General features: G+C 35.1%; 2 pseudogenes; both read left to right on the top strand.

Moving 5' to 3' along the window:
- The window catches only part of LOC140152850 (ATP-binding cassette sub-family C member 9-like), a 67,148-nt pseudogene extending 53,171 nt beyond the window's left edge, over positions 1 to 13,977 (top strand).
- Positions 13,978 to 16,148: 2,171 nt separating this feature from the next.
- LOC140152086 (ATP-binding cassette sub-family C member 9-like) overlaps positions 16,149 to 22,747 on the top strand; it is a 55,561-nt pseudogene continuing 48,962 nt past the window's right edge.

The raw sequence follows: 22,747 nt of genomic DNA, 5'->3' as shown, positions 1-22,747 counted from the left end.
GGTCGAACACGATAAGATTTCAGTCATAGGCATTTAATTAGCTCGTTCACGTAGCGGTTCCGTTGTCCCACTGGCCTACAAACGTAGATTGCATGACGATCGGTGTGTTATCGTCAGAGCACCTCGGACTAGTTAACACTGGGTTTAGGACTGGGGTCTAAACTTAGTATCCGGACGAAGCAGGTAGTTGAATTCGGCAGGCAATCATGCAAGGAGGCTTATAGGCTTGAAACATGCACTGTCATTGATTGGTAATGGTTAGTTTAGAGTTAGGATTTGGGGTTAGAGTTAGGGTTAGGATTAGCTTACACAAAATAATTACATGAAGGTTGGACCCCCTCAAGTAGATTGTTGAATAAAACAAAAGCTAACTAGAGAGGGCTCAAACACGATCAAAACACTCATCAGAAAAGTTTTATAGAACCGAGATCTCATCGTGATCGACCAATAAATGGTCTACCTTCCCGACTTATTTATAAAGCTCTATAATTACAGTGTCGAAAAATTTATAGGCACAAGCCTGTAATTCAACCCTCGAATGGACTGACAAGTATTCAATCAAAACATTAGCAGGTGGTTATTTCCTTCAGAGGTAAAGGGGCCTTGAATATGTCATTGGCCAGAGCCATTTTTTATAACCCCATATCTCGGGTTGTCAATTTGTATGACCTCGCCGAAAAACAATGTATTCCAAAATTGTCAAAAAATGTGTAATTTATTTTTCCCTAATTTATTTGGAATATTGGAATTTTGAATATTTTTTATTTTTTATTATCACTGCCATTTTGTCCATTATTGGAATGACACACTTGGTTTAAAAATAATGAACCATATAAGTGACCCCACATAGTTAATTTTGACGTAAACATGACCCCTCGGTATGTTCATGATCCTTCTGAAGATAACGGCCGCCACATTAAGCCTTGAATATAATTATATTTATTTCTTACAGAAATTAATGATTACAGTTGGTTCGATAGCTCACTTCTTTTGTACCTTCGTTTTTGCAATCATCGTCAATTCCATCATAACGCCTATATTTATCGCAGAATTCGTCCCTATTACTGCCATTTATGTCGGCGTAGCTGTGTACTTTATTCGCAGTTCAAGGTTTGTATTATCATTTGAAACGGAAACTTAATAATCGAAACTCATTTAATGTATTATATTTAAGGCATCATATTAGATCAATATTCTGATAATCATATTCCATCTATTACGATAATTAAGATACAACAACACAGCAACATGAACAAGTTGCCAACAACCCTCTATCTCATCGTGAAAAAAAGTACCGGCAGAGCCGATATTCAATCCTATAACGCCGGCTAATATATTTCTGCTACTTATACAAAAATCTCAATGATACTAAAGACTGCACAAGTTTAGTTCAATTTTGTTTCAGAATCTTGAAACACTAGAGGCTGCTTCTTTTCGGTCTCTGTGCTTAAAGAAGTATTTCATAATCCTAGCATCCTCTTTTTATGACATTTTTCAGTAGATATCCACGAAAAAAGCTTATTACCAGAATTTCAGTTGATTCCGATTTTGCGTTTCAAGTTATGCGTGATTATGTGTATTACACTGCTCCATAGACAATGCGTTGTAATTTCGTTCTGGCATACCAGAAGGAAATTCAAATTTCACAATATCTTTGCTAAATCACGAAATGCCCTTTTAATTAGCCAATTTAGGGACATCACTTCATAAGTCGTGCATAAATAGACACTATTGGTAATTGATAATACATAATCACGATTCGCAAAATACTAAGCCCGGATACTAAGATGAATTTTGTTCTTTAACCTAGAGAGCTTCAAAGATTAGACAGTGTTACAAGATCACCAGTATTTGCCCATTTCTCCGAGACTCTAGGCGGACTAACAACATTACGGGCGTACAGGTAACTTATAATTTGAAAAACGCAATACACATGATAACATCTGAAACAAGAATTTAGCATGTTCGAGTTATCTTGTTGTTTAGGCTTCCAATACATGATGCAGACATGTCTACAGTAGAATTCATCTCGACCTTTGCAGGACTTAACCCCATTAAAAGCTATTAAACCAAGATAACACTCATTGAAACAGCTCAACTGATTAAATCGGATCTTCTCTGGTTGTGCACAAGTGTCTGTTTTCATGTGCGATATCGCAATAAAGCTGGTATTATAGCTTCAGTTGGGTAACCGATTATAAAGGAAACGAAAGGAAACAATGGTATGTGTAGCTTTGTTCACGAAATGAGACAATTGCCTGCTTTTTGTAAACCAGCATTCATGAAAATGAGCAACATAATGATTGTTGACTTAACACGGTTTGGAAATAATTTCTTCATATTTTTGGTGTTATCTGTCGTTTACATATCCTTCCTAAAACACCAAAGTACGAATATTTCCAAACATCTAAATTAGCTAAAAATTTAGGACATGTTACAAAACTATATTGTCTAGAATTTTAGAAGAGTACTTTTAATATTGGCCGGTTATTTTTCACACAGCGACGATAACTAGGCAATGTACTATTACCTATAACATTAACTAAAACACCAAAGTACGAATATTTCCAAACATCTAAATTAGCTAAAAATTTAGGACATGTTAAAAACTATATTTTCTAGAACTTTAGAAGAGTACTTTTAATATTGGCCGGTTATTTTTCACACAGCGACGTTAACTAGTCATATCCCCATACTTTTAACGTAGGGCTATTTGTAGAGGTCACGCGTCAATGGGAAAGAGCACTGTGTATTGTGTATAGGAAAACGGACAGTAACTGCAGTATGATGTACTTCTTGCAATTCATTTAGTATAATATAGAGGAGCGGACTTTTGACGAGAGTAGTAGATCAGTGTAAGAATCAACGCATTTACTAGTCCGATGAGTTCACATGTGACGAGCGTCCAATGGAAACAATCGTATTGGCATATTGATTAGTACCCCATATTTGACAACGCGTATTCGTTATTCAAGCTCTTTCAAGCCATTTTATCTTGTAACGGAAAGCTTATGTAATTGGTCAGCGATGCAGCGTCCCTAAAAAGTGGTTGCAGTCGAATTACATTTGCTTTTGACATGCTCATTACAATTAGTTATTTTCGTTTTTATTCATTTATTCTTAAACTATAAATTGTACTATATTAATAGGTATATCACCTCAAAAATAACCGCAGCAGAAAAACGTTATTTAATGTTTCTACATGAATGAGCTTTATTAAAGCATCAAAAATCAAAAAACGGAATTGAAATCGGTCAATGCATTGTGATGTAGTGTCAATTTTAAGATGCTCGTAAATGGAATTAAAACCTGCCACAAATGGCTATAATGACAAAATTGGCACATTTCGAGATTTTGAAGGTTTATTTGGACGCTTGCTTGAAAAAGCAGCGTTAATTTAAATGTGTCACAGGTTAAATGCATATCTTTCCTAACTTCGTTAAAGAAAACAAAATTTAAAAATCTATCATTGAATAATTATAATAAATTAACCAAATATACTATTTTAGCAAATTCAGCCAATCTGCAGACAAATTAAAGGTGAAAAAATGACTAAGTTCAGCTAATTAATATGCAAAATTGATGCCAATAGAAAACCGTACATGATATCAGGGTGCGGTTTTTTTTGCACACATGTATACAGAGTTATTTCAATTGATAACAAAAAATACACAAAAAGTAATTAATTATGCAAATTAGCTAATTACAGGTAATTATGTATTTATGATATTTTTATGTAAATTAGGCATGAGTAATTTTGTGTTTTTCAATATTTAATGAAAGTCTATTCATTCACCATAAATATGTCAAGTATGAACCTGTTATGATGTTGAATAAAGAAACTGCAGTTAATTACTTAAATATAATACAAAACATACAAAGTTTGACATTTTGACGATGTCTGGAATAGAATTTTCATTTTTTCTGTAAACATGGTATGTGTCACCATTGCTCAAAGCCAAATCCGAAAAGTAAAAATCATAATTCATTTGCAATGAGACTTTAAATGAACATTTTGTTATCTGGATTAACATGGGTTGGCAAATGGTAAACGGAAAAGCCATCCCCACTGTACCGCGTATACAAAAATAGTATGGCCTTGGACACACACAATGGCTTAGAGCTATTGAGGTTTGGAAAATTACTCCCTAAAAATATCTTTGATATAATGTTTTGTTTCAACTAGTTTTCTCGAAGTGTTTCATTCGTTTTCGACGGAAATAATTTACATGCTAAGAAAGATTAGTATTTCAGCTAAATGGTGGTAGGTCCCTTTATTTCAACAGGCCTATATTTACTGATTTATGAGCGATCTTCAAAAATCCATAAAAACAGGCAGTAGCTCTTAAACAAAACAATTTTTAATTTTGAGGGACCCGATGATAGTCTCGGAAAGGCTTCACACACCATATATTAAAAATTCAAACAATTTGGATAAATGAAGCATACTGAGGAAATTCATTAATCGACATGGATGTTTTCTAAAATTGGCCAACTTTGAAGCGCGCTCTTTTCAATTCACTGTTATGCTTGCATGCACAGTGTAGCAGAGTTATTGTGCAGCCACTGTGACATACCTAATATTAATATAAACTGACGGCTTCACTTTCGTTAAATTTTTTTATACTTCAGGGAACAGAAGAAGTTTTTCAGCACGTTGCTCAAGAGAATTGATACAAACAACACAGCTTTCCTGTATCTACAAGCTGCCTATGGATGGCTAGGACTACAAATGGTACATAATATATCAGCATATTTATAAAATCTGCCAAAATCGGTATACAACTTGTTGTACATGTTAATGAGAATACTTTCTCAAAATAATCATGTTTTGGGATTTGTCATAACTTTATTCTACCGAACCGACCTGTTTCTCCCAAAATGATTAACCAAATTACCAACAAAAATTGTCTTGTCTTGGTATAAAAACACATGAAGATTCAGATAACAGTGGGTCACTAACGTCGTTTGACATTTTTTATCAAATGTGCTAATTCATTTTCAGAGTATATGCGGTGGGTTTGTTGTACTGGTGGTAGGTTTGACAACTCTACTTCAAGCGACAACATTTGGAAGTCTGGATTCCAGTTTAGTTGGATTAGCTCTAAGTTACGTGCTCATGGTATGTCTGTACTTGCCTCAAAAGCTTTAAGCTTACAGGAATAAAAATCATATACTGTATTAAAGTGGAAATATTTCCACATATCTCCAGAACGTATGCGCGTTAAGTATGAAGTATGAGGAAAGCGCCATTGTCATTACAAAGTTGGAATGCTATGCTATTATAATACAGTGCGCTCCATATATTACAATATTTAGCTGAAATATATGTTGTTGTTAGTGCCACTCAATGATAATATATTGCGCACTTCAACAGAAAAGGGATTATCGCAATGTTTTGACAAAAAAATAAAATAAAGTAAATCATCGAAATATTACAATCCATTTTAGCTGCGACTAGTAGATTATCAAATCAGCATTTCCTAACAATTACTATTCATACGGTCTCTTTATTACAAAGCAATGACCAATTACGTAGATACGTTGATCAAGGATTACTCATGCTGCGTGTCTTACGTATAGATGTACATATCACTATTCGTTTGGCCCATTCCAAGACAATAAGATGCTCCCGCGAGGGATATTTACACCATTAAAACACCTCTTCAATTTTTATTTTTTCTGTGTGGGTACAAAGTGTATCTAAAAAAATCCAGGTTTAATGTTGATTCAGGGTCCCAAATGTAATATCTTGGCATCATTAATTCAAAAGGGACACCAATCCTACAGTCAACCATTGTTTAATAATAAACAAACACTTTTGCTTTTTCACCCGATTTTGCAAAATGTGGATAATAATGCTTCCATGTACAACTCTATGGAGAAGGCCTAAACTACTTTTTCAGATTTACTAATGTGTCCCTGAGCATCTTCTGATCCCTAGAACTAAAGCCCCAATATCTCTCAGAAATGTTGTCCAAGAACATATCTTCAACATACCTGAAGTTGATGGTGGGGGCAAATTGTCTGACATCTGCTTGGTTCTTTCAGGGGGGTCAAAATGTAAAAACTTGGTTTTGCATGGGTAATATCTCAGCTAAAAAAGTATTCTTTTAATATGCAATCATTGTGATATTGATCAAGAGTAATGTCCTTTGGTAGGACATTACTATTATCAATATTGACTGGAAAAAAAGATATTGACGCTAAAAAACCAATATTTTTACTTTTGGAGTTTGACCCCCCAAAGTTGGTCCCGGATGGACGAAGTTGCATTTTGAGGGCACTATATCTTTTAAAGTAAAGGAGTTACAAGTTTTCTGATGCCAGATTTGAATTCTACACCAAAAAAAAAAAGTACCCCAGGATACATACTTTTCAATTGACAGTTTTAAAGGGTTCCTTTATACATTTATGGACCTCCAAACATCGTCTTTCGCGTTGCGACACATTTTTTACGCTGACCCCCTAAATTTCAAATTGATGCCACGGGAAAACGAAAATGGAGTATGAAGCTCAAATTTTCAGGATTTTACTTTCTCATGAATATCTACCACCACACAGAAACAGAAAAAAATTGAAGAGGTGCTGCGGTGCACATCCCTGGAGTTGACATGGAATGGGCCTCATTACATCTTGTTTGTACATCCCAGCTGCGTGACGCTCCGGCGAGCTAATACAAGCATTGTAGGCACTGAAACGAATAGGCAATTTTCTTTGTTTTGTCTCATTTGTTTAGCTCGAAAAGGAAGGGGACAACGTGATCAGTAGCTATCAGTGAAAATTAAAATTTAAATAGGAATCTGTTCTTTATGCAAATCACACATTATGCCGAGAGATTGTTTAAACTTTGACAATTTGTTTTTCCTAAACATCTATTTTCTTTTACAGATATCAATACAATTATCCAACTTAGTGCGATCTGTTGCAGACACAGAGATGCAGATGAATCCAGTTGAACGTGTTCAATACTATGCAGGTGTACCTACAGAGAATTATGGAGGTTGGTTTGGCATTTTTTTTTAAATCTAAGGGTGTCCATATTCCATAAAATTCTCTTTTGCAAAAAAACCCAGACATTAAAATTGCTCAATTTATAGTGGGACACTGAAGTGCAGATGAATCCTGTTCAATTTATATTCTGCAGATGTACCTACAGAGCATTATGGTGGTTGGCTTACTTCAATTCATCATAACATGACTAAACCACTTCAGTCTGCTTATCGTACTTCGTATATCACTGAAACTGCCTTCCTCAGTGTTCAAGATAATGTTGGCAAAGGTTTTGATTGATGGAATACATCCTATTTCAATTGATGTACTATGTTCAGATAGCAAACTGTCAATTTTGAAAATGGTGCCCCACAGGATTCTGTTCTTGGACCTGTGTCTTTTACATTATACACTGATGCCCACAGGCATTACCGTAAACTGCATGAAATTGGCCTAAATTGTCAAAAAGTGGCCGACAAGAACAAAATATGGGAAATTTTGCCGAAAGTGGGGAGACACATCCCCCTGTTCCCCACAGGATTGACGTCCCTGCTCACAGGGTTCTGTTCTTTGACCTCTGTCTTTCACATTATACATTAAGACATTCTGCAAAGGCACAACATGCAATATCTCATGTACGCCAATGTCATTGTACTCTGTCATTTATCAAATTAAAAGATCCCATTTGATGTTGACTCCACATTGTGAAGTGTGCTTTGTTCAAATTATCTACTTGTGAGAAATATACAGTGATGGATGGTGGGCAACACATTGATATTGAATGAGGATAAGACAGAGTTTATTGCTATTTCTTCTTCAGAAGCTATCAAATCTTATAGTAATGTGAAATATCCTTTTGGAAACACAACATTATTTCCGGTAACATCCATGCGGAATATTGGTGTTGATTTTTCTTGATATAAATAAAGTCACTGGATGACCATGAAACAAACGGAGTAAAAAATGTGAACTTCTATCTATCTTCGCAATATGGCAAAACGTTAGCATCGTGCAAAAAAGAAAAAAAAAACAACAACTGTATTTTCCCAAATATCTTAACTCACGTAAACTCAGAAATGACAGCTGGGTAAAATGAAAAGATCAGAGTAAGAAGATGACAGGGCTGTCATCTTTGTTTAAATATGTTGCACGAAAATCTTAACTAAAGCAGATATACATGATGTGGCCTCTCGACTAGAATAAGCGCGCACACTCTACATACCACAATGCTTCATCTCAGTCAGGATCCGGCTCGCATAGCTCTCATACAGGTGACCGATATAATAAGGTCCTAGAGGAATTGAACTGATTCTGACGTCCGTATGTTTGCAGCGATGTGATTTTACAAAGGCGTAATATGCATGTATGTAGGGTATATGAATGTAAATAAGCATGATAGGTGGAGTGGGGTGTGTATGCGGAATCTAGAGTGCGATTATCATGAGTGTTTATATAGTAAATGTATCTTTTATTATTGTAAACATGGTAAAAGTCTTCTTTTTAAACTTGACAACATTAATATCGGACTCGTATCGGAACTACTCGTGTTTGTTTCTTTGTTTGAAGGTAAGAAACCTCCATCCGATTGGCCTAGTCGTTTTTTCAGTCAGGAATTCAACAGGTCATTAATGGTGCAATCCAAATCGAACATGTATCAGTACGTTATGATGAAACTCTTCCACCAGTGCTACAAGATGTCACTGTATATGTACAACCTGGAGAAAAGGTTAGTAGATAAATCCCAGAGATACGCGAAATAGATGCGCGACGAAACACGTGAAGTACGCAAAACAGTGGCGAAATACACGAAAAAGGCGAAATACGCGAATTGATACTTATAAGGCTTTTAAGCCCTTAAAAGAGTAAACATGGTAAATAAAGGGAAGCCAAATATCTCCTCTTGCGTGAAGAACGCACCGTAGTGGGGCAAGTTTTTTGAAAACAAAATCGCCCACTATAAATGAGAAAAATCAAAATGGCCTATATCACCAAATAAAAAATGACCCACATAAGTGTGAGTCAAATATTGCCTGAAACAAATTATAACAAAAAACTGACCAAATACCTTCATGTAAAAACACATTTAGCTGCCTTCAATGGTAAGGACTGTGCCTTAATATTAATTATCAAATTTTGTCGACTTAGCTCTGCTCTTGCTACTAGTCAGTTCTGGAATGGCTTTGAACATGGTGTTTCAGCCCACATTTTACAATCCCTGTCAATATTAACCAAGATTAATAAACATTCAAGTTGCACTCATTTCCTATTACCATTTTCCATATTTATCAACATAATATCGAGATCATATATTAACGCTTCAAACAAACAAAAAGATGACAAACATATTGTGCGAAACGCACTCAAACTGAAATTGGAAGCTCATTGAGATACATTCCTTACATTTTTGAAAACGTTCTTTATTTTAGGTCGGTATATGTGGCCGAACTGGAAGCGGAAAATCTTCACTAACGCTGTCGTTGTTGCGAATAATTGAGACATTTAAAGGTAAGTGGGTCATAGATCAACTGCTGTTATTACTTTAAAAAATCAGCAAATTAAAGACGCAAAACAGTTGCATCTTCATAAAGAATGTGAGCATCTAAAATAATGAATCGTTTATTGTGTTACTTTCACGCAGGTAAAATAATCATTGATGGCGAAAATATAGCTTTGATGCCACTGACTACTCTAAGACAAAGACTGTCAATTATACCACAAGATCCTATACTATTTACAGGGACAATAAGGTACTATAACTTCTCTCTCTCTAAAACACTCTCTCACCATGCTCACACCCTTGCTATCTCTCTCCGCCTTTTCTTGACAAATTGTAGTTGGAAAACGTAAAATTTAGCCCCGGGGAGGGGCACGGTTGTTTGATGTATATAGAATTGGCTTCATTATTAAGAAAATACAAACTATAGATGGCGCTATTTATCATAAATCATATTTCGTAATTTGCAAGGGGTAGGTAATCAATACTGCCATTTAAACAGTTGGAATAGGTGAAACAAGCAACAATGAAATTTTATAAACATTTTTCATCAAAAAATAAAAGGAATTATTTTTATTAAAAAGCCTGAAAGAGCAATTTCCAGTATCTATATAGCGCCACCAATCTTGTCATAAATAGATTTTTTTTTTTAGAAAAAGCTTTAAAAATGCTGTGAAAGTGAATAATGTTGTAAATAAGGGGAAATTAAAGTTGAAAATGACTCAAAAGCATCTGTATACATTAGTATGATACCACTTTAAGCTGTTTAAGCCTAAAATTGGGTTGTACATGATGTTTTGTTAGAAAAACTAATAAATGATCACATCAAACAACCGTGTGGGGGGGGGGGACACTCCCACTTTGGAGGTGACGCATATGTCGGGTTGTTAAGACCCCCTTTTCAGCACCGCTGTCACCCAAAGACCCAATTATTATCACCCAAAGACCCCTTATTTTCACTTTCGAGCTGTCACCTAAAGACCCTTACATCTCTATTTGAACAGCAACGAGTCACAATGGTCACCTATCGCTGCTTTTGTTACTTCTTTTGAACTAACAAAGCCATTTAGAACTAGAAATTCAATTTTCGAGGCTTCTTTTTGGCTCTCACCCAAAGACCCCATTTTAAAAGGTCATATTCTTACTACTCCCCCTAATTTAGATCCAAACGGTTCGTCTCTTACCCAATGGCTCCATATTATGTACATTTTGCTCTCACCGAATGCCATAAATCACCCAATGACCCCATATTATATATTTTGCTCTCATCGAATGCCCCTTACTGCAAAAGTGCCAGCCTTACCTATATCCATTTCATATTGAAGTGCCCCCCGCGGAATTTAGCTAAACAACAACTGATGGCATCGGATTTTGGCAAGGGCAGACAAAACGGGTCTCTCGGATATGGTAAAGAAATTACAACTTTCCATTGATGTCCCGGGAAAGGTATTAATTTTGCTGTCAATTGTGAAAATAATCTTCCATATTATCTTTTCCAATACCCGATTTAACTTTCTACACAGGACAAATTTGGATCCAACACGTAGCAAATCGGATAAGGAATTGTGGAACGCCCTAGAAATAGCACAACTCAAACCTATCGTTTCTGAATTCGACCTTGGCCTCGGTAAGGTGCTAAAAACTGCTAATTAACGATAAATTGTCTTCGTGCATGATTCAAAAATAGTTTTTATTTCATTTTTTTCCATTACATTCGTAACTGCAATTAGTGTGAGGTGTGCAGATTCAAATCTTCGGAAAACAGTCAGTAGTATAAGATACACTAACCATGGGCGTATAATATAATAAGCGTATAATATTCAACGTCTTTTGTACCCAGAGCCGTTGATATACCAGCTGCTTCGACGTACATGTATTGCAACGACATTGACGCCCGAAACATTACAGTAGATTTTATGGCTTAAAACTCAGTTGATTCATGGTTAGCTCTAGAATCTGTTGATAACCAGTTTGAGGCAAAAATATCTGTTTATGTTAAGCTACGTCGCATAACCTGAAAATGTCCGTTCCTGGAAAGAAATATTACACATTTAATCATATGTGAGTGGACACCACGAATCAGCCGTAAAGTCGGCCCCGGTCAATTTTGTTTTATTTCGTGTTTAGAAAATATATATCATAAGCTTTCAAATGGTATATCATTTGACTTCAAACGATATTCAGAAGCGGGGTTATGGTTTATTGAACTCTGTTCCTTCAACAAAATTGTACTTTTTTTTCGGTTCTACATGTGTCTCTTTTTCCACATTTCTGGTAATCAATATCAAGCAGTCATAATTGGCGGTCATTTCAAATCATCCCCAAGTCAACGACGTTCAGGAATGTCCTCTCATTGTTAATTGTTGGTTATACATATCTAGACAAAATACAATGCTTTATTATCCACCACTTGAACAGCAATAGGATTATTGATTGGTTTAAACAGTGTTTGATGAGATACTTGTCGCAACAGATTGAGATACCGATGAATACGACCTTCACGAACATTTTACACTGTAACTCAGAATACAATTTGCCGAGTTTACGGCTCTTTCGTATTATCCAGTCGCATATAAGAATGATGAACTTTAATTTCATATTTGTAGATACACCCGTATCAGAAGGTGGTGAAAATTTCAGCGTTGGCCAGCGACAACTATTTTGTTTAGCTCGAGCTTTTCTCAGGAATTCCCGTGTACTTATCATGGACGAAGCCACGGCCTCAATCGACTATAGCACGGTAATTATAATAGGTTATTTGTATTATTATATATGGTGCGTGCCTCTTTATTTTACTTGGATGCGTTGTTATTATGTGATAAGGTTTTAGACTATAGAGGTTATCAGTGTGATGACATTACTGATATCTGGTGGGGAGGTTAATATAATTACCTTCAGCAGGTATAAACAAATCACGTGATGACCTAGAGAAGAAAAAGGAGAATGCAACCGTATTCGCTGGCGATTATTATTATTATTATTATTAGTCTTCTTCTTCTTCTTCTTCTTCTTCTTCTTATTCTTATTCTTATTCTTATTCTTATTCTTATTATTATTCTTATTATTATTATTATCATATTTCATTTTATTTTTTTTTATTCAGGAGAAGTTACTGCAAGAAGTTGTTGCTTCCGCTTTCAAGGACAAAACTGTGCTGACAATCGCTGTAAGTTTGGTTCTAAAACTTATATTCAACAAGAATTGTGTATCACGTAAGATTCACGTCCGTCGTCTATCTCGGGTGGTGCAGTTCTCGGGTACAGTAGAGCTGCTTCCTCGAAGCTCATCTAGGAGCTTGGGCTATGAAGGAATGATTATTCCCCTGCGTATATCACAGTCGGTTTCATAATTGAGGAAAATAGAATACAGTACAAATACTAATATTTTCATTGTAGATTAAACCTATTTATTTTTGTACTTATTATAGAAAGATAGACAAACGAATCTAGAAACATTAGCCCAGTCCATTTTTGTTGCTAATATTACTATTATTGTATTATTATTATTACTATTAGTATAGATTATTATTATTATTATTATTATTATTATTATTATTATTATTATTATGTTTGTCTTTTAGCACCGAGTGTCCACCATACGTGAATCAGACACAATCTGGGTTTTAAGAGATGGTGAGATCATTGAATGTGACAGCCCTGAAAACTTACTGGCGAAAGAAACTTCGAATTCTACTCCATGGTTCAAGCTAATAAATAAGTACGGGTATGGGTCCCAGGCCATGAGTACGGGTACGAGTCCCATTTAAAGCCATTATTATGTTTTGTTGAATACAAGTGTGTGAAAATATTGGATCCAAAACATAATAATGATAAAATTCGATGCTTTACGCTACGTCTCGTCCAATATTTTAAAACTCATAGCTCGACCAATAAATATGGGCTCAATCTATCCAATTTTATATCAAAATAGGGCGGGAGTACGGGTACAGGCCTGTGAGTACGGGTACGTGTCCGGAGCCACGGGTACGAATACGGAAATATGTACTCGAGTACGGGTACGGGTACTACAAGTCTGAATACGATACTATATAATTTTACTAAATTATACTGTATCGTAATAATATTGTTTAGCCGGGGAGCCGGTATACATTATCAATAATTTATCATACTAGTAAATGTTGAATTATTCTCTCATTATAACGTGTATTGGCCTTATTTAATAGCATCATCTGACACCGCAGAAATATACAGATCTACATCTCCAGGAAATTTTTGATCTATTTACCATCAATGATAATCGCTCCATTTGTGCACAATAATGAAGCTATAAAACAATTGCGTGACGTCAATGTGGGTTAAAAGTTAAGTCGGTTACCGCGGATTAGAATATTCGTGGATTATTTGTAAAATAAAACAGGAATTTCCTGACAGCAAAGTGACCAGCAATTAGCTGATTTTTATGGAAATTATTATTTTTAACCGCTGGTTTTCCGTTTTAAAAACTCAGATTACAAGTTATATCGTGTAAAAAATCAGGAAAATCTGCATGAAATAGAAACATGTTAGAATAAAAAATGTGGCAAATTAAGTGCCGTGCCACCGGCCACATCACTTGTTTTAGATTATAATTTTAACCGTGTAAACTTCACTATATGGAAGCGCCTGTTTATTTTGTTAAGACAAAGTATAATAGTAAACTGCGTGTTCCCATTTGAAATATTCAATATTTAAAAATATCTTTGTATAAATAGGCCTATAAGATTTGTATAAACTGTGTTTTCTGAACTACAATATTTAAGACAATTTCTACTAGAGAAATGCCAATAAAAAAGTATATAAGAATGGTATTAGGTCCCGTTAACGTAAGTTTAAGACAGAAATGCTTGAATGCAGGGTTGTATGCCTATTTACATTTTAAAGAGAAATCTTTGAAATAAATTCAACAAAATGTGAAATATTTTGAAAAATGAGAAGAAAAATAATACAATTTTGTGAATTTAGAAAAATTACGGGGTCATTTGGTGAGAGATTATCCACAAAAAGGTCACGTGACAGTAAAACAAAAAAGGTCATTGAGTGAGAAGGAGTTAAGGGGTGGGGGGTCATTGCAAAATGAGGTTAATGTGGCTGCACATCCCCGTCACCTTTTTTTTCAGAGTACTTTGTAGTGAGTGACCCCCTCATTGTCGTGATTGCGAAACTTGGTTTGTATTTCAAAATTCGTTGTTGAACGAGTGTTGCAAACCCATTACCCGCACAAGATTTTAACCAAAGTTCACCCCAATGTCAAAAAGAAATCTATGCCACATGACTGATGTGAGCCATACGTGGGTATGGATCTGTGTAGTTTTTTCGGCAAAATATCCTCACATGAATCTATGTATTAACCCTGGCAAATGTCCAACTTACTCTATTGTCGTGTACAAGGTGACGCACAAACAAACTACTGCTTGAATGAAGCAAAAAGCACAATTGTATAAAATTATGGTTTAAGGGGGTACTACACCCCTGGCCAATTTTGTGCCTATTTTTGCATTTTTCTCAAAAATTATAGCGCAATGGTGACAAGTAAGATATGTATATTATAGGGGCAAAGACTACAACTACTGCACTGAAAATTCAGCAACTCAAGGCAAGTAGTTATTGATTTATTGATCAAATATTGGTTTTCCCTCATTTTTGACTGTAACTCCACATCTGTTGTCTGTGCTGAAATAAAATTTCCAGTGCAGTAGTTGTAGTCCTTGCCCTATAATATACATATCTTACTTGTCACCAATGCGCTATAATTTTTGAGAAAATGCAAAAATAGGCACAAAATTTAGCAGGGGTGTAGTACCCCCTTAAGCAATCGCAATTAGTTCTCGTACTATTGATATGTTCTCGACCTCAAGAAATTACTACTGGCTCTATCAATGCCACTTGCCGGGATACCTAAAGTTGTACATTAGGATAGTAATTTAGTATGACGATCAACAAGAAATGCCAATGCCATTAATTTAAATTTTTTTAAACTAATGGCGCTATGGGCTCCTTGACATAACTTTTTAGACACAAATTAAGCTAAGGAGCTAAGTGCAACTTTCAAAATCCGACTTGAAGCCACTCAAGCGCCCATAACTCGACCAAATGATATCGTAGAGCAACAAAACATGTATCAAAATGCGCAGGAGAAAGTTGTGCTTTATATACATTAAATAAGTTTTTGCTATATAAACTCAACCCAGAAAGTATCAAAAGCCAAATGCGTTCGTCGAGTACACACACACACACCCCCCCACACAAAATCAAGACAAAGGACACCGATGTGCTCTGTTTACTTAACCATGAACTTTACTTTATTTTACTCCTTCGACTTCCAACTTCAATACTTGCTACCCTTTACTTATCTCTGACTTATCTCATGAACTCTTTCTGCTGACATCTCAATATGGTACTTGGTGTGGCCACCACCACTGTCTATCACTGCCTGGATTCGTAGTCGCATGCTCTGAACAAGATGTCTTATCTTTCCTTGGTCGATGTCTCGCCATTTCCTGAACAGGATGTGCCGAAGGCCTTCTAAGGTGGTGTCAGGCTTGATTGCCTTGTTAGCTTTCCTCCGAAGAGTGTCTCACAAGTGTTCTAGTGGATTAAGGTCAGGGCTGATCTTTGCAGGCACATCGGTGTCCTTTGTCTTGATTTTGTACGGGGGGGGGGGGGGGGGGGTACACGACGAACGCATTTGGCTTGAATAGTGCAACTTTCAAAATCCGACTTGAAGCCACTCAAGCGCCCATAACTCGACCAAATAATATCGTAGAGCAACAAAAGAGGTATATCAAAATGCGCAGGAGAAAGCTGCGCTTTATATACATTAAATAAGTTTTTGATATATATTTCAGTTCCCGATATATCTAACCATCTATAATCGTTGCGATACTTTCTGGGTAAAGTTTATTTCACATTATTAAATCCATAATATTGGATATTCAATTACAAAGTCAGGGTTGCTTGATCTGCCTCTGCATGCATGGCTTCTTTTATGACTTGAAATTGTAAAGGGTAAGAATGTTATTTTTATTTTTGAAGTTAGGTACAGGTCTTTATAACTCACTCTGTATTTCTGTAAACCGGAAAACAGGCACGAACTTTTGCTTCATAATTATCGGCCTATACACCTTGAACTTTCCTGTATTAGATTCAGATTGTACAACAAAGCCGTGCCAGATGCTTTATATGTACGAACATTTCTCTTAAAACGTGTTTCTTTTTAATAACATCTTTCCTGTATAATTGCAGAGCACCATTGTTATATTGGTTATTGGTTTCAACTTTGGATATTTAGTGCCATGGATATTTATGTTTGTTTGAACATTGAATAATAAACACTGCACTGCAAACTATACGCGTACGGGTATGTAAGACTATATTAATTCATGTCGTGCAATTAATAATTAACTGTTTATCTGTCTGTCTACTGTTTCTTTCCAATTTCTTTCTTTCTTTCTTTTTCTTTCTTTCTTTTCTTTCTTTTCTTTCTTTCTTTCTTTCTTTTTCTTTCTTTCTTTCTTTCTTTCTTTCTTTCTTTCCAATTTCTTTCTTTCTTTCTTTCTTTCTTTCTTTCTTTCTTTCTTTCTTCTTTCTTTCTTTTTTCTTTCTTTCTTTCTTTCTTTCTTTTTTCTTCTTTTCCTTTTTTCTTTCTCTTTTTCTTTCTTTTCTTCCCTCCTTTTTTCCCTCTCTTCTCCCTCTTTTTCTTTCTTCTTTCTTTCTTTCTTTCTTTCTTTCTTTCTTTCTTTCTTTCTTTCTTTCTTTCTTTCTTTCTTTCTTTCTTTCGTGTGTGGATGTGGATGCGGATTGGGGTGTGGGGGTGCGTGTTTGGTGCGAGCTGAGGGTATTACTACAAATGATGATATCACACAAAACTTCGCACATCAGTGGTTTCGTGCAACAAAGATTACTCTAAATTTAGCAGCAGCGCATGTAGACTGATATTGGACTGATATTGACATAAGCTTAAAAAGTTACCTTTTCAAAGTCTGAGTTGAGCAAAGACGTAGCTTGCGTTACGGCAAGTTAATGAAGACGCCGTGATGGCGTCGCAAGCTACGACTTTGCTCAACTCAGACTCTGGTAAGGTAACTGTTTTAGCTTACTCTAAATTTGTTCCCCATATAGCCAAATGACGAACTTTGTCGCTGCTCATCCCTTTTTAAGGGATTTTTATTATTGTATCTCTAAATGTAAGCTAATGTAATGATGAGAAGTATACAAAATTTTAGACAGGAATTCATTCAAGGAATGCAACTAACATAAATCATCAGTTTTTGAGAAAATTTGATTTTACTTTACTGACTCGAGGAAGGTATATAGATGTATAGCAGGGTGACGCCACTTTTTAAAGTGTTAAAACACATGCATTGTTATACCATGTGCATTTAGGATGTTCACATATTTGGGGTCAAAGGTTGTTAAGGGTTCACTTTCGGCCCGAGACGAAATACCTTCCAAATGCAATATAACAGGGTGATGCCATTTGCACACATGCACTGACATTAGCCAGTGCCTATATAAAGGGTATAAAAACGTTTTAATAACATTCCAAAAACATTTTTGAAAACTTGGTACAAATCATTCTAAACAGAATGTTATTTTGGGGTTGAAAAAATATTTTGCAAAAAATGTTTGCCCGAAATATTTACAATAACGTTTTTAAAATGTTTTCACGACCTTTATCGCTTGCCCCGTTTTCACGACCTTTACCAAAATCGCTTGCCCCCCCCCTTTGGCCGTGCCAAAAAACGTTTGCCCCCCCCCTTTCGACGTGCCAAAAACCTTTGCCCCCCGCTTTTGACGTGCCAAAAATCTTTGCCCCCCCTTACACATGCAAGATTTTGGGGAACCCGAATTTAAACCCTTAAATTGTCTTAACATATAATGCGAGCGCAGCGAGCAGGAAATTTTGCATATTTGAACGTGTTCGTAATTTTCCTACGCCTTTTTAGGGCGTAATATAGAAACGGTGCCCAAAATATCTGTGCCAAAAATTGCTTGCCCCCCCCTTTCGACCTGCAAAAAATCGCTTGACCCCCCTTTTGAATTGACCTGCCAAAAAATGCTTGCCCCCCCCCCCCCCTTTGGCCTGCCAAAAAATCTTTGCCCCCCCCCATAATTCACCCCCCGGGGTACACATAATTATTGCACCACCCTTATCACCATTGCACCTAATAACATAGCGCTTAAAATTCTACTGCTCTCATCTTTAATGCCATGTAACCCCAACTTTAAAACCAATAACTTAATGTTTACCACAAGTGAATGCAAATAATATTTAAATTAAAAGAAAGAAAGAAAGAAAGATAGAAAGATAGAAAGAAAGAAAGAAAGAAAGAAAGAAAGATAGAAAGAAAGAAAGAAAGAAAGAAAGAAAGAAAGAAAGAAAGAAAGAAAGAAAGAAAGAAAGAAAGAAAGAAAGAAAGAAAGAAAGAAAGAAAGAAAGAAAGAAAAGAAAGAAAGAAAGAAAGAAAGAAAGAAAGAAAGAAAGAAAGAAAGAAAGAAAGAAAGAAAGAAAGAAAGAAAGAAAGAAAGAAAGAAAGACCCATATCAAAAAATGAGACCTTTTCGGATAACTTCCCGATAGTCACTTCCCGGGTAGACACCGGCAAATTTCACATGCAAATTAGCTAGGTAGCGGGTACTTACCCGATAAATTTTGGGTAACCATAGTTGATACCTTTCAGGTAATAGATACCGGATGACTACCCGATGACTTTTTTGGGAAACTAGCGGGTAACTACCCGGTGACTTTTTTTGGGAATTAGCCGATAACTACCCGATAACTTTACGGGGACCTATAACTTTTGGTGACGATATACCTGGTGATCTCTTTGGAGACTTCCTGTTGACCTTTTGGGGAATGCAGAAATACAAATACATGAGTATGCACAAATTTATTAGGCAATTTTATAGCTTATTATTTGAATTGTAGTTTTTGGAGAAATACCACTCTGCAGTCATGGCAGTTAAGCTATATAGTGCTATCTTAATTGCTGTAAGAAACTTGAAAGTGTACAATGTAATTGTAGTTATTGAACAAAAATATGCTTTTGATTTAATTTGGTTCACCTTTATACAATGTAAGGTGCATACCTTTCATTTAATGTACAACGAAATTGTTATGATATCAGCATACATGTATTACAGTACCTAAATATGATCACATCACTAACAACCTATAATTTTTATATCAAATATTATAATGTATTTTATACAACAATTAACATAAAGCTTATATCAGTTAATTGACACATTAGCTGATGATTAGTAATTTGATTAACATTAATTTACTGTCAAAATCATGTATGATTTACTAGAAAAGATATAAACTAAAACATTCAAATGTGTCATATATTAGGTACATGTATAAAGACTGCATTAATATACAAATCTGATCATTTAACATATAAATTTTCCTACCTGCATTGTCATATGAAATCAAGCATTCAATGCTTTATAATTCCTACAGCATGTTCCAGATTAATTATATCTTGTAATGTCCTACATGTATAAATCCATACATTTTGGACCACAAATGGGCAATTCCGTATGAGAGATGGCAAAAACAGCAACATTTAAAGTTAATCAAATCTCTATGAAATTACATTTCCTGTGTGGACAAATTTATAAATTGTAAGGAACTGAAAACCGTTTTGGAATAACTTAAGGGCTGGGGTATGAACGTTTGGACAGTATTTATTTTGGGACATTAGAGCACATCAGACATATCGAATTGCATTCTGAATATGAAGAATGTCATTCTGATATCAAATAATTTTGATTTTTTGAAATTCGCAATTTAATACACATTTTATGGCAAATCATTAAAAATTGAAATTTTTGATATTTAACAGTACTTGAACTAAACTTTATAAATCTGATGATTTATACTTAAAGTGTATGTAGGTGGGATGAAAAGCCGACGATCAATTGAAAATTTTGACCTTTCGTATTGAAGATATGGATTTTTTTCCCAAAACACCAAAAAATTTTGGTCTTTTTTCAATAGGGAAAAAATTCCATATCTTCAATATGAAAGGTCAAAATTTTCAATTGACCGTCGGCTTTTTCTCCCTGCTACATTCACACTTTAAGAATATATCATTAGATTTATATAATTTACTTCGAGGACTGTTATATATCAAAATTTGAAAAATATCAAATTTTTATAATTTGTCATAAAATTTGTATTATATTGTGATTTTTAAAAAAAATTAAAATTATTTGATATCAGAAAGACATGCTTCGTATTCAGAATGCAATTCGATAGATCTGATGTGCTCTCATGTCCCACAAAAAATACTGTCGAAACGCAATAAACGCTCATTTTGGATCCCTTAAGTGGTTTGCCTGAAAATCCGATTTGAAATTTGAACATTTTTTTGGCTTGACTTAGGACCCTTGGCTAAATTTTACAAAATTCAATAAAGCCTTGAATCAAAAACTTATTCTTATGTATACTTTCTACTTTTGCATGTTTTAACCTTGGGATCTTATTTGGTAAAGCACTTTGTACTTGTGGTTACGGTATTTACAGGAGAGAATTGCCAAATCTGCCCATTTTTTGTTGTAATTCCGTTACCGTACTATGAAAGAAGTTTTCTTCATGAGCTTATTTCTTGCTGAATTATTCTGTAATTGTTAATTCTCTTCCTTCATCAGTCTACTTAAAGCCTAAAACACCAATTTCTGAAATAGTTCAACCTATTCCTATCAAAACATTGGTAACGGAATTACATTGGTAACGGAATTACATAATTACAACCCAATTTCCGGAGGCTACAGTTTGATCAAGTAAAGGATTTATAGGATGCTTTATCCCATAAACTGAGCCAGGATTATAGAGTTTGAAACCAGTGACCATAAAAACAAAGATTGACTTACAATTATACATGAATGTTGCAACAAAATTTGTTAGTAGGTATATCCTCCCAATAGTTTTCAGTTTACCATCCAGGTGACTTCTATTTTGGTTGATATTAACATTGAAATGTTAAAACAACCATATCTGATAATCTAATGTTCAAGAATTGTGATTTTTCCAGGTAAACTTACAAGGATGTAACTCCATTTTCATTTTTTTTTTTTTTTTACCGCTGCCTATAGAGAGTTCCCGTGTTTTCAAGCGGAACGGACTACAATAGTGTTTATAACGTTATTCACACCGCCGTATTCCTCATTCCTTTGATTTGGTCAATGACCCTATTGGTGCTACATTCTACAAAATAACATTTGCTAATTATTGCGCGAGTGTTGGTATTCGGAAATGAAATGAAAGAAAGAAAAAGAAATGGCCAGAAATGAGAAAAAGAAAAAGAATTTGGAAAGAAAGAAAGAAAGAAGAAAAGAAAGAAAAGAAAGAAAGAAAGAAAAGATTGTAAAAAGAAAGAGAGTTTAGGTTTCCCTCAAGATGGCGGGTAACCCAAAACACGGGAACTCTCTATTACTAGAACTATAAGGTAGTGTATGGAGTACCCATGAACACATAACCCCCTAAAATCCTGCCAGGATATAATTTACACCATACAAACAATGACTGACTTGCATATTGGCATCAAACACCATTTTATTTAAAAGAACAGTGTCATGTCGTTTTCCAAATAAACAATTTTTAGGAGGTATATCCCCCGAATAGTTTTTAATTTGACAAACAGGATTTGTATTATGGTTGATATTAAAGTTGGTAACATTTGAAGTGTTAACACAGCCATTTCTGATGATCTGATGTTTAAAATGTTAAAACATTTCAATTTTTCCAGGTAAATGTCTGAAAATGTAATTCCGTTACCGTTTTCGTAATTCCGTTACCGCTGCCTTTTTTGGGGGGAAAAAGGTCGACCATGAAGTATCCATAAAAATGTAACCCAACAAAATCCTTCCAGGGTTTAGTTGACACCATATACAAAGATTGACTTTTATAATGGTCACCATTCACCATAATTACTTTGAAATTTTATGTTGTTTTCTAAATCAACAAATTGAGTACATCAATTATGGATGGGCTGTATAGGGGTAAAAAAGGGTGATGTTTTAAATTCCTTAGGGCTCCAGCTTATTTGGTGGAGTAGTATCTCCCGAGCATTTTGACACCATTTTCATTGAAATTGGCCAAAAAATGAGTTGATCCATCCCAAAAACAATTTGGAAAGGGGGGTCTGTGGGGGGGGTGACAATTACCATTTCGCGTCAAATGTCTATGTAATTTTTTATTTTATGTCCTATTCTACTGATTTTGGTGCTGTTTTCTATGTTTTTGAGGTCAAGG

Source organism: Amphiura filiformis, chromosome 5 (genome assembly GCF_039555335.1).
Source record: "Amphiura filiformis chromosome 5, Afil_fr2py, whole genome shotgun sequence".
Taxonomy (NCBI): domain Eukaryota; kingdom Metazoa; phylum Echinodermata; class Ophiuroidea; order Amphilepidida; family Amphiuridae; genus Amphiura; species Amphiura filiformis.
The sequence above is the reverse complement of the archived record's forward strand: the minus strand, read 5'-3'. Positions and strand labels throughout refer to the sequence as shown.